The following is a 14,458-nucleotide window of genomic DNA, read 5'->3' on the forward strand; positions in this document are numbered from 1 at the left end:
ACCAATTCCGCCTCTGAGTGACAAGCTCAAAATGGTTCAAATGGCTCTAAGCACTATGGAATTTAACATCTGAGGTCATCAGTCCCCTAGACTTAGAACTACGTAAGCCTAACTAACCTAAGGACACCACACACATCCATGCCCGAGGCAGGATTCGAACCTGCGACCGTAGCAGCAACGCGGTTCCGGGCTGAAGCGCCTAGAACCGCTCGTCCACAGCGGCCGGGGGGAATAGGTGTTTGTGTTGTCCTCATCATTTCACCATCATCATTTGTGACAGCGGTTAGATTGGATTATGAAAAAAAAATGGACTGTGCAAAAATTTGAACTTTGTACGGGCAATAATGACCGCGCAGTTGAGCACTCCACAAACCAAACATAATCATCATCCATTTGCTTACTGCGAAATGTCACTGATGACCTTGCACAACTGTAATACGTGGATTTTCATCCGAATATGGATGCGAATTGTGACTGTTGTAAATAACAACTTTAGGAAAATGAGAGAGTTCATTAGACTTTTACAGGAATCAGCTTACGTACTCATGAGGATGTCATCTTGTCCCATGGGCTTATTCTCACAGGACGATAAGGTTGAAGCAGTTATTCACGCAAGACATCCAACGCTAAGCTATGGGCATGGCAGCAATTGATCGTGGCGTGTCTCGGGATTGTTTTCAAAGATAACAGCACTTCCTCTTCAACGTTAGGTGTACGTACAGCCCGTGGTCAGCCCACATTGTCCCTGCTTACCAACATTGCGGTGGTAGTTCACAGCTGAGCGTGGATTGCAGTAAATGTACGATAATGTGGGTATCTGCGTGCAAGGAAACGTTCGCGGGAGGTTCAGTGGGCTCGTCAAATATTGCTTTCTGCTGCACCCTAAACAAGGGGCATGTCTCGCCATTCTCCCGACGTGTAGCGCTCCATGTTGGCACTGCGACTGTCATGCAGGTTCTAGTGCTACCCAGCGTCTGTTGACTCATTGTCAAAGAACTTAACATCACAAAATACTACGTATCTCAAACTAACGTTTGGTGGAGCAACATTAGACACAACGTCTCACGCGGTCAGTGCTCACGAAATACAGGTTTCCGACATATGGTTGCTTTACGAAATATATTTGTTTCTGTGTCCGCCGTCATCGCTGATAGTTTGGGTACTGAATTCTTGAACACTCTGTATGCCTCACCAAGATACCCGGTATGACATTGACCAGATGAGGATAATTCTGTCGAAAGCAGTCATTGAATAACTCCGTATTGAAGCTCGAAGACCATTTCTTGCCTCCGTAGGAGGTATCGTGGCTTTTATCACTTCTTTCATTGCTAGCAAGATTTGCGTATGGGAAAAGTCAAATCAAATACTGGAGCAAGGAAAGGGAACATCGTCTCCAATAGTAACATGCAAAGTAAAAAAATGAAGTTCTGAAACCAATCTTCGTGTTGAGAAGAGCTTTATGTTTTTTGTTCTAATTGAAGTTAATAGACTGAATAAAATTAACAGCAGTAGCAGCCCTCGGTCGCAATAAAGGAGTCTTTTGACCTAGGTTTCGGCACTGCTGTGAGTGCCTTCATCAGAAATAAAACTCTCAAATTGGCATGTGACGTATTCAACTAAAAATCAAGCGATTAAGCTTTAGTCACAAAATTTGTATTACAGAATACATAAAAGGTAAGCCACCATGGGCTGCTTACATGCGTCGGTTACATCATAACATTGGTCTGTCTACATTTTGAATGTTAAGTAGCCTGTTTGTATTTGCGGCTTTTACGTGGCACTCTTGGTGTAATGTTCACCTGCCGCAATAGCTAACGCGAGTGCCTCTGTCTGATGATAACGTAGCTCGACGCATGTGAGGAGCCCATAGTGACTTGTCTTTTATGTATTCTGTTTTACAAATTTTGTGACTGAAGCTTTATCGCTTGATTTTTAGTTTAATGCGTGCCATGTAAGTTCTGTTTCTCTTTTGTATTGCAAGTAGGCTGTTTAGGTTTTTATGTTGGTAACGCCACATAGCGCTCTGTATGAAAATCACTGACTGTGCTGTGTGCAGTCTGTGACTAGTTTGCATTGTTGGAATATTTGCTATTGTAGTGTTGGGCAGTTGGATGCGAACAGCGCGTAGCGTTGGGCAGTGAGCCGCCAGCAGTGGTGGATGTGGGAAGAGAGATGGCAGAGTTTTGAGAGCGGACGATCTGGACGTGTGTCCGTCAGAAAAACGAAATTTGTGAGACTGGATGTCATGAACTGATACTTTTGAGCACTATTAAGGTAAATACATTGTTTGTTCTCTACAAAAATCTTCCTATCAGATGTTAGTGACTTCAGTAGTTAGAATCTTTTATTTATCTGGCAGTATTGGCGCTCGCTGTATTGCAGTAGTTCGAGTAACGAAGATTTTTGTGAGGTAAGTGATCCATGAAAGGTATAGGCTATTGTTAGTCAGGGCCATTCTTTTGTAGGGATTATTGAAAGTCAGATTGCGTTGCGCTAAAAATATTGTTTGTCACTCTAGTGTTGATCACAATAAGTAAAGAGAGAAATGTCTGAGTACGTTCAGTTCTGCTCAGCTGTTTGAAAATCAAATAACGTAAGGGATTTACCAGTACAGTCATTCATAATTTTTTTAAGGGGACGTTACATATGTCTACCCTTAGCCGAGGATACCTCACTAAAAAATCTTCTGATTTTTTCTTGTAGTTTGTGTAATTAGTGTAGCTATTGTTTATTGCTCTCGCGTAATTATAGAGAGAGTTTCTTTCGTAGTTGTAGTTTTTCATTGTTGTACAGTAAAACAGTTGTGACATGCATGCAGATGTGCACCATGTATTTCGCAGCTGGGCTTGCAATTAACGAGATATTATTTTCAGTGCTATGCTAATGTGTTTTCTTGTTTTTGCTCTTCAAATTGTGCTTTTCTTGTTATCGTGTGAAATACGTGATCATTATGGCGTGTGAAAAACGTAACACTAGGCTCCAAAGTAAACTGAGAAATGATAGTGACGACGATTGTAGCTTATCAGCACCACCGTGTAATGAATTAACAGACATTCAACGTAGTAATTTGGTAATTGTGCATAGGGGAATGGAGCGGGCGGCAAAATATTGGTGTAGACAGAATGAGATTTTCACTCTGCACTGGAGTGTGCGCTGATATGAAACTTCCTGGCAGATTAAAACTGTGTGCCCAACCGACACTCCAACTCGGGACCTTTGCCTTTCGCGGGCAAGTGCTCCACCATCTGAGTTACCGAAGCACTACTCACGCCCGGTCCTCACAGCTTTACTTCTGCCAGTATCTCGTCTCCTACCTTCCAAACTTTACAGAAGCTCTCCTGCGAACCTTGCAGAACTAGCACTCCTGAAAGAAAGGAAACTGCGGAGACATGGCTTAGCCACAGCCTGGGGGAAGTTTCCAGTTTTAATCTTCCAGAAAGTTTCATGTCAGCGCACACTCCGCTGCAGAGTGAAAATGTCATTCTGGAAACATCCCCCAGACTGTGGCTAAGCCATGTCTCCGCACTATCCTTTCTTTCAGGAGTGCTAGTTCTGCAAGGTTCGCAGGAGAGCTTCTGTGAAGTTTGGAAGGTAGGAGACGAGATACTGGCAGAAGTAAAGCTGTGAGGACCGGGCGTGAGTCGTACTTTGGTAGCTCAGATGGTGGAACACTTGCCCGCGAAAGGCAAAGGTCCCGAGTTCGAGTCTCGGTCGGGCACACTGTTTTAATCTGCCAGGAAGTTTCAATGGTGTAGACAGTGAAACAATTAGTGAATTAGGGTTCCGAAATGACAGGACACAGTCTTGCAAATACTGTAGATTCAGGTTTTGCGTTCTCACCATTTTCTCAAATAAGTCAAGACACATTTTCTGCTTTTCAAAATGCGAATATTGCCAGTGCAAATGCACTGCCGAAAAGCGTAGAGGAACAGATTCCAGACACTAATACATTATTATTGCAATTAATGCAACAAATGAAACAAAATCAGAGACAAACACAGCAAAAGTTAGACACAATAGAAGAAAATCTTCAAAATGGCTCTGAGAACTATGGGACTTAACATCTATAGTCATCAGTCCCCTAGAACTTAGAACTACTTAAACCTAACTAACCTAAGGACATCACACAACACCCAGTCATCACGAGGCAGAGAAAATCCCTGACCCTGTCGGGAATCGAACCCGGGAATCCGGGCGCGGGAAGCGAGAACGCTACCGCACGACCACGACCTGTGGACTTCAAAAGTTAGACACAATGGAACAACACCAGAGACAAACAAAGCAACAGCTTCAACAGTTAGACTCATTGGAACAGACGCATGAACAAACACGTGAAGATTTAACTGGAGAGTTACTTAAAATCGAACATAAATGTCAAAAAGCCTGTAATGACGTAAAAACACAAATCTTTGAGCACTTTCCACCTATTTTTTTCGCGTCATGAAAATGCATTACACAATCACGAAGCAGCCATAAAAGAACTGCAAACTATTGTTCGTTAAAATCATGACACCTTGCAAGCTAAAATTGATTCAGCTGTGTGTCAGTTTAGTGTTGATCAGAATAAGTAAAGAGAGAAATGTCTGAGTACCTTTAGTTCTTCTCAGCTGTTTGAAAATCAAATAACGTAAGGGGTTTACCAGTACAATCATTCATAATTTTTCTAAGGGGACGATACAGTACTACTAGCCCGTACTTAACCTTGAAATATATTTGTGTCCTGTAATTTTGTAAGGAGATTTCCGGAAAGCTTTTGACACCGTTCCTCACAAGCGACTTCTAATCAAGCTGCGCGCCTATGGGGTATCGTCTCAGTTGTGCGACTGGATTCGTGATTTCCTGTCAGTAAGGTCGCAGTTCGTAGTAATAGACGGCAAATCATCGAGTAAAACTGAAGTGATAGCAGGTGTTCCCCAGGGAAGCGTCCTGGGACCTCTGCTGTTCCTGATCTATATAAATGACCTGGGTGACAATCTGAGCAGTTCTCTTAGGTTGTTCGCAGATGATTCTGTAATTTACCGTCTAGTAAGGTCATCCGAAGACCAGTATCAGTTGCAAAACGATTTAGAAAAGATTGCTGTATGGTGTGGCAGGTGGCAGTTGGCGCTAAATAACGAAAAGTGTGAGGGGATCCACATGAGCTCCAAAAGAAATCCGTTGGAATTCGATTACTCGATAAATAGTACAATTCTCAAGGCTGTCAATTCAACTAAGTACCTGGGTGTTAAAATTACGAACAACTTCAGTTGGAAAGACCACATAGATAATATTGTGGGGAAGGCGAGACAAAGGTTGCGTTTAATTGGGAGGACACTTAGAAGATGCAACAAGTCCACTAAAGAGACAGCTTACACTACACTCGCTCGTTCTCTGTTAGAATATTTCTGCGCGGTGTGGGATCCTTACCAGGTGGGATTGACGGAGGACATCGAAAGGGTGCAAAGAAGGGCAGCTCGTTTTGTATTATCACGTAATAGGGGAGAGAGTGTGGCAGATATGATACGCGAATTGAGATGGAAGTCATTACAGCAAAGACGTTTTTCGTCGCGGCGAGATCTATTTACGAAATTTCAGTCACCAACTTTCTCTTCCGAATGAGAAAATATTTTGTTGAGCCCAACCTACATAGGTAGGAATGATCATCAAAATAAAATAAGAGAAATCATAGCTCGATCAGAAAGGTTTAGGTGCTCGTTTTTCCCGCGCGCTGTTCGGGAGTGGAATGGTAGAGAGATAGTATGACTATGGTTCGATGAACCCTCTGCCAAACACATAAATGTGAATTGCAGAGTAATCATGTAGATGTAGATGTAGATGTAGCTTTAAACTGTAGGCCAATTTGAGAATTCTATTTCTGATGGAGGCGTTCATAGCAGTGCCGAAACCTAGGTCAAAAGACTCCCTTTTTGCGGCCGAGGGCTGCTATTGCTGTTAATTTTATTTTGTAAACGGTCGCTGACCACGCAGCTATGTTCAAAACTTTGTAATGTTCCAGCCGTTCCTGTCCTGTACTGTAGGCCGGATACCGTGCTGGCAGCGCTGCCGCAGAAGTGGTCCCTGTCTAAAAGTTCACTCTTCCTGTGAATGTGTATGTGGACGCGATCACGTATGTGCGTCTGTTTTATGCTCGGATGAAGGGATGGGAACCAAAGGCCCAGCATTTTTTTCCGCTCACACAAAGAACGGCGCATTTTGCATGCACGTGTCGATAGTGGGGGAGTATTAGTTTAACCCTGTCCGCCTACCCCCTACCCCCCACCACTCAGTGAGCTTCCGTTTCATCGTGCCTAGTGCCTAGCGGCGGGTCGCCGATCCCAGCTGCAGCAATCAATAGCCACCGTCTGTAACACTTCTGGTAAATTGGCCCATATTTCAGATGACCGGCCAGCCCTCCGGCCTTCAGTAGAGGGAGAAAACAGGGCTAGAGAATGGGTTAACGGGCGCGCGAGAGAAAAGAGAGGCAGCAGAAGGGAGAGGGGAGAGTGGTGGGGGAACAAAAAACACCCGCGAGTAGGGAGGGGTGGCGGGCGATGATGCAGGACGCAGCGGCTGATGGAATGCCCTGTGGCGGCGCACCGCACCACACCACCCCACAGCACGGTAATAATTTGTTATCGGCCCGCTAGAGCTGCCAGAGAACGCGAGGACGGGGCTGGCGGAAGTTCCTCTCCCCAAAGTTATTTGCGGTGCGCTAATGAAATATGAACCACGGTGCCGCGGGCGCGCACCTCACTGGCGTTTTTTTAATGTTTTCCTCTTTTTCCGTTTTTTCTCCCTGACCGCACTTCTGCGGTCGCGTTCCCGACAGTAACGAGCTGGCAGTTCCTGAATCAGGAACTTGTTCCTTCAATTGCTCTGTATTTTAACTAAGAACAAAACCAGTACCCTAAGGAATAAGCAGCAAAACGTTATGGCTAATTGTCTTTCTTCCGTTATGCAAAGCGAATATAGATGTTGTGGTGAGCGTACTGTAAGACCTTCAGTACACACACCATCAGATCATTTCACTTGTCGCTCTCACGAAGTAGGCGAGTGTCAGCAATATGTCTCGTGGTCTTATCGTGGCGTGTTTATCTTCTGCCGTTAGGTCAGACGATAGAAATGCCACTTGCACGCTTAGAGTAGCAGATTGACAGTAACCAACTTTAAACAGAACTTGATTAATTTTCACACACATTTATTAAAATAATAACAAGCATAAAAATTACTTAACTTGGTTCTGGAAGCTATTTACAATTGACAATCTGAAGTTCCTTTCGTATTGGTACGTTAATCTTATTCTCACATATCTCTGATACTTGCCAAAAGTGTCTATACATTTATCTTCATGGCTATGTACAGTAATATGATAATCTTATTAGGTGCAGACTGAAACTTGACTGTAGACTGGTACAGACAAATGTAGAACTCGTACAGACTAATGCAGACTGGTACAGACTGGTGCAGACAAATGCAGACTCACTAATCGGAGGTCTGCACACTCCTTATAATACCTCGCACGTTCATGTATCACTGCGCGAGTGTGATCCGCGAGGAGAAAAGGTTCTACGTTAGCAGCAATCTCATTGGCTGTGTTACATATTAATACGTGGATCGGCGGAAGCAGAATTTGGTCCGTCTCTATGGCAGCGCCATCTCGTAGTGTGGAGACAGACGAGCGCTGCGCCTGCGCTGTTGTGCTTAGCGGGGCGCGCTCTAGTGGGAAAATTGTGTACGCGCTGACTACGCAGAACTATGTACACATCAGACGGTCATAAAGTAGAAGATTGAGTCCAAACCGTACTTCAACTCGTCATTTTTGTCACATACTCATTTTTTTTCAGATGTGAAACACAATGGAAATATCCGGTAAAATCCTACGTGCAACCCAAAGTCGCGGGAAGCTTTGGATTTAGACTCTTGACATTTGCGCAGTCATAAGTCTAACAAGGGAGGACCATGATGTTCGGATCACGGATTTAATTCAGACGTTGTGCACTTTCAATGGCACACTAGGGCAGCAGAATGTGCTCATAGTAAGGCTTACAGTTTAGGCAATTTCGAGAAAATCGCTATAGAAGTTTTTCGCGTCAGTGACGTACTAGTGCTTTCTGACCCTGAGAACGACATGACGGCAGTCATGTGATCAGCATTCAAGCTTCTTCTCAGTGCATCGCTGGATCAAGCCCCAATCATTTTCTTTTTAAATTATACTTCTTTCAACACATAATACACGTGAAAAAAATTATGATAATACACGTGTATTTGCATGAAATTTTAATGAATATCCAGTGTAATTTGCTTGTTTGCTAATTTTTGTTATCACTAAAAATATTATTTTTATAACTATCGACAAGTAAATGACAAAAAGCATAAAGTTTATGTCTAAATGTGTACGTGTCGTTGTTTTCGAAACCCCTTACGTCTGCAACCGTGTAAGGTACCAAGCAATCCTTTTAACATGGACGCTTCGATATGAACACACAGGTTGCAAGGACGAGAGTCAGGCTGGAAAGCCCAGATCAAATATCGATAAACAGGGGTGTAAATAAGTTCATTAAATAATTTAATGTGTTACAATATGCCAGAACATGAGGATTATGTACAATCGTGCTTTCGACATTTTAAGTTTCAGGATGGTATTTTTCATGTAGACACGGAAAACTTAAATAAAACTGCACGTGCTGCATCGAATGAATACGATTTCCCCGCATCCACGAGGAATCTTCAGAGCTTCTAAGGAAAAACAAAGGTCATTGATATTTTGGAAAAGTTTTCTCTCTCTAGGCAATTCGGATGAAAACCTTGCGTAACGCAACGTTTTCGTAAATATCGGTGCCGAATATTGGCGACGTACGTTTGACTGTATTTTACTTGTATCTTCACGAGAAGCACTTTCTCGTTCGTTGTCAATCAAAAATCAACAAGTTGGAAGGCACTTCATAAAGTTTTTTAACTTAACTACAGAAATAAAAGTTGCGTGTTATTTGTTGTGATAGTAACAAGTAGTAAACAGCTCAATAACTTTGTAAATTCAGTAAATGTTCATGCAAATACACGTGTCTCTTCATCATACTACCTTTAAAATGTGATACGTACGAAACAATATGACTAGTGTTTAAAAACACCAATTTAGAAAAAAAGAAGAGCGGGATTTGATCCAGTGAACCACCGATTACGAAGTTTGAACGCTGAAAGCATGACTGCCGACAGCTCGTGCTTGGCAACACACTGGTACATCACTGACGCGTAAAATTTCTCGTGCAGTTTTCTCGAAATAGTCTAAGTAGTACGCCATACCTCTTGCACTTAGTGTTGTCAAAAATGGTTCAAATGGCTCTGAGCACTATGGCACTTAACATCTGTGGTCATCAGTCCCCTAGAACTTAGAACTACTTAAACCTAACTAACCTAAGGACATCACACACATCCATGCCCGAGGCAGGATTCGAACCTGCGACCGTAGCAGTCGCACGGTTCCGGACTGAGCGCCTGAACCGCTAGACCACCGCGGCCGGCACTTAGTGTTGTCCCAATGCACTATAAAAGTATACAAAGTTTGAAGTAAATTGGTGCTTCGAACGCCCTTGTAGGTAATGATGATAAAGGAGATTGAGAAGGTACATACGAGAGCAAAGTGGAAAGTTTTTAAACTCACCAATGCAAAAAAAGGCAGCTTTCCTCTGATGAAATCCCCTTCTTAGTTTTTTGATCAGTGCACTATTTTAAATTTCAGTACAAGTCTCAGGGGTGCATAAAATTAGTCAGAAGGGTAGTGGTGGCAACAATGTGAAACTCTGTTGCTGGAATGCCGTACGGAAAGAACAGTAATTTATGACAACAATAACAATGTACGGTGTATAGTGGCTAGCATTGATCCCTACCGATGTAACTATCATGATTTCGACTACCAGTGAGCTCCTCAGATATTCGTGAGATGTAACAGTCTATATCGATGCCTATCGAGACTCATGATGCCATACCAGAAGCTGTTTAATGAAATAAGTATCGGAACTGAAATGCAAAGAGCTGAAGTGACCACAAAGCCAATAGTTTTCGGAGGCCTAGGAAACACACAACATTCTTTTATGTTCCTGATCTCTGCGTTTAAAAGGTTTCTCAACTATAAGTTTCCTTAGTTGCGTGAATAAATGAAAACCGAAGCTTGTCGAATTTGCTCGATGGGTCGCGTGTTCCATCAGTTAGTACACTGGGGAGGCAAAGAAACTGGTACACTTGCCTAATATCGTGTAGGGCCCCCGTGAGAACGCAGTCGTGTTGCAACACGTCGTGGCATAACTAATGCTGGTGGGAACTGACACCATGAATCCTGCAGTGCTGTCCATAAATCCATAAGAATACGAGGGGTGGAGGTCTCTTTTGTATAGCACGTTGCAAGGATGCCAGATTCGATCAATAATGTTAATGTTTGGGGAGTGGCCATCGGGATTGTTTACACTCAGAAGAGTGTTCCTGGAGCAACTCTGTACAAATTCAGGACGTGTGGAATGACGCATTGTCCTGGTGGAATTGCCTAAGTCCTCCGCACAATTGACGTGAATGGATGAAGGTGGTCAGACGGATCCTTACGTACGTGTCACCTGTCAGAGTCGTATCTACACGTACCAGGTGACCCATATCACGCCAACTGCACGCGCCCGATACCATTACAGAGCCTCCAGGAGCTTGAACAATCCTCTGCTGACTTGCAGGGCCCGCTTAATACAATTTGAAACGAGACTCTTCTGACCAGGAAACATGTTTCCAGTCATCAATAGTCTAACGTCGGTGTTGAGGGCCCAGGCCAGGCGTTAAGTTTTGCGTCGCAAAGTCATCAAGGGTATACATGCGGGCGTACGGCTCCGAAAGCCCATATCGATGATGTTTCGTTGAATGGTTCGCACGCTCAGACTTGTTGATGGCCTACTATGGAAATCTGCAGCAATTTGTGGAAGTGTTGCACTTCTGTCAAGTTGAACTATTCTCTTCAGTCGTCGTTGGTTCCATTCTTGCAGGATCTCTTTCCGGCCACAGCGAGGTCGGAGATTTGATGTTTTACCAGATTCTTGATATTCACGGTACACTTGTGAAATGGTCGTACGGGAAAATCCTCACTTCATTGCTATCTCGGAGATACTATGTTCCATCGCTCGTGCGCCGATTACAACACCACGTTCAAACTCATTTAAATCTTCATAACCCGCTATTATAGCAGCAGTAATCGATCTGCGACAGACACTCTGTGTCTTATATAGGCGTTGCCGACCGCAGCGTCGTATTCTCACTGTTTACATATCTCTGTATTAGAATACGCATGTCTGTGCCAGTTTCTTTGGCACTTCAGTGTATTTCAGATGGTCTTGTTTCTCCACTGGCCGATCGGCTTTGTTGGGTAGGGGACCGTTACGAAAAAAACTAGTGGTGCTATGTCTGGTTCTTCAGGCATATTTTTCACGCATTTCGTGATGGTGAGTTATTCGCCTGTTATCTTCTCCCCTGTATGAAGTAATAAGGGATAATAATTCCGTATAATAACATGAGAATTTTGTCGGCGTATGAAATAATTTCTAGTGTGGTGTAATGAATCAATGCGTCTTTCACAGTAAGAAACCGGCGCACATGAAGGTATCTGCAAAAATGGTCCCAAGTTGCTGGAATATTAGTTTTCGCATTTGCGTTTGATCAAAGCACAACACTTGAGTATCTGGCTAGGCCGGAAGGCACAGAGGCATTCGGCCATCGCTACGTGCTGGCGTTCAGTTTACTATTCACACCTTGAATAGTAATCCAGGCGCAGGACGAGGACCAACCAGCTCACCCTACCTACGCAGATGGTTCAGCTATTACAGCGCAAAGTAACTCGTTTGAAAACCTAGAATCAACACTAAATGAAGATCTAGCTACACTGAAAAGAATGTCACATGACACATGGGATCTAAAAATCAATGTGTCAAAAACAGTAATCACAGTCATGCATCTAAACAACAAGGAAGCGAGAAGGGAACTGCGCCTGGTTATAAATGGTAAAGCTGTCAGCCACGAGAATTTCCCAAAATATCTCGGTATTAAGCTAGATCGCAGCATGACTTTCAGACAACACCTAACTGATACTGCCCGAAAGCTAAAGACGAGAAATAACCTGCTCAACAGATTGGCAGGCACCACTTGGGGTTGTGATGCTGCCACTCTAAGAACTGCTGCACTGGCACTGGTGTATAGCGGTGCAGAATACTGTGCCCCACTCTGGAGCAGAAGCCCGCACGCCAAAAAAGTGGATGTACTCTGAGAACCGTCACCGGCACTCTCAGGCCAACCCCCGTTGCGTGGCTTCCGGTGCTGGCAAACATCGCTCCTGCTTCCAAACGTAGAGAGAAAGCAACCCAGGGCATAGTAGAAAAAACTGAAGCAAACCCAAGGCTACCTATACATGCCGACATGGGAGGACCCAAGAGACTAAAGTCCAGGAAACAGGAAACCTATCGTCTAGAGCAGAACATTGGGCACAGAGGGTCTCAATGCTGAGAGGAAGAATGCTTGGCAGCGTCTGAGAAGAGGCGTCGTGGAAAACCATCACCTAATCCACGACCCAACCAAAAGGGTTGAAGGCTTCAATCTCAACAGAAAACACTGGTCGGCTCTAAACAGGTTTCGCACGGGAGTTGGACGATGCAGACAGCAAACAACCAAATGGGGCTATACAGACGATTCGTGTTGTCACTGTGGCGAGGTACAAACACTGGACCATCTTCTGGTTTGTAACATTCATGGTCGCTCCACAAGTTAACTGACAATGCCAGGAAATGGCTCCACAATCTTAGTGTTAATGTGCAAATAATTGTCTTCAGTTTAAGTGATTTTTGTTCCATTTAATGTAATAATATATTTTCCCTGACATAACTGTAATGTAATAACTGATATAAATTGTTTCCACATAGTAAGTTCCAAACGTTTATTGTTCAAATGGTTCAAATGGCTCTGAGCACTATGGGACTTAACATCTGTGGTCATCAGTCCCCTAGAACTTAGAACTACTTAAACCTAACTAACCTAAGGACATCACACACATCCATGCCCGAAGCAGGATTCGAACCTGCGACCGTAGCAGTCGCGCGGTTCCGGACTGAGCGCCTAGAACCACGAGACCACCGCGGCCGGCAAACGTTTATTGTGATTTATGTTAATCTTATCTGTTCTTTGTAAAATGTGTCTGTCAGATCAAACGAGAAATAAATAATCGCACAACAGATGTGAGAAGAATTTTCATTGAAGTTTGCTCATAGTAAAATCTGCACCTAAAAATTTATCTTACTTGTAACGTCTACATCTACATGACTACTCTGGAATTCACATTTAAGTGCTTGGCAGAGGGTTCGTCGAACCACAATCATACTATCTCTCTACCATTCCACTCCCGAACAGCGCACGGGAAAAACGAACACCTAAACCCTTCTGTCCGATCTCTGATTTCTCTTATTTTATTTTGATGATCATTCCTACCTATGTAGGTTGGGCTTAACAAAATATTTTCGCATTCGGAAGAGAGAGTTGGTGACTGAAATTTCGTAAATAGATCTCGCCACGACGAAGAACGTCTTTGCTGTAATGACTTCCATCCCAATACGAAACGAGCTGCCCTTCTTTGCACCTCTTCGATGTCCTCCGTCAATCCCACCTGGTAAGGATCCCACACCGCGCAGTAACATTCTAACAGAGGACGAACGAGTGTAGTGTAAGCTGTCTCTTTAGTGGACTTGTTGCATCTTCTAAGTGTCCTGTCAATGAAACGCAACCTTTGGCTCGTCTTCCCCACAATATTATCTATGTGGTCTTTCAAACTGAGGTTGTTCGTAATTTTAACACCCAGGTACTTAGTTGAATTGACAGCCTTGAGAATTGTACTATTTATCGAGTAATCGAATTCCAACGGATTTCTTTTGGAACTCATGTGAATCACACTTTTCGTTATTTAGCGTCAACTGCCACCTGCCACACCATACAGTAATCTTTTCTAAATCGTTTTGCAACTGATACTGGTCTTCGGATGACCTTACTAGACGGTAAATTACAGCATCATCTGCGAACAACCTAAGAGAACTGCTCAGATTGTCACCCAGGTCATTTATATAGATCAGGAACAGCACAGGTCCCAGGGCGCTTCCCTGGGGAACACCTGATATCACTTTAGTTTTACTTGATGATTTGCCGTCTATTACTACGAATTGCAACCTTCCTGACAGCAGATCACGAATCCAGTCGCACAACTGAGGCGATACCCCACAGGCCCGCAGCTTGATTAGAAGTCGCTTGTGAGGAACGGTGTCAAAAGCTTTTCGGAAATCTAGAAATTTGGAATCAACTTGAGATCCCCTGTCGATAGCGGCCATTACTTCGTGCGAATAAAGAGCTAGCTGCGTTGCGCAAGAACGATCTTTTCTGAAACCATGCTCATTACGTATCAATAGATCGTTCCCTTCGAGGT

Source organism: Schistocerca americana, chromosome 2 (genome assembly GCF_021461395.2).
Source record: "Schistocerca americana isolate TAMUIC-IGC-003095 chromosome 2, iqSchAmer2.1, whole genome shotgun sequence".
NCBI classification, from domain to species: Eukaryota; Metazoa; Arthropoda; class Insecta; order Orthoptera; family Acrididae; genus Schistocerca; species Schistocerca americana.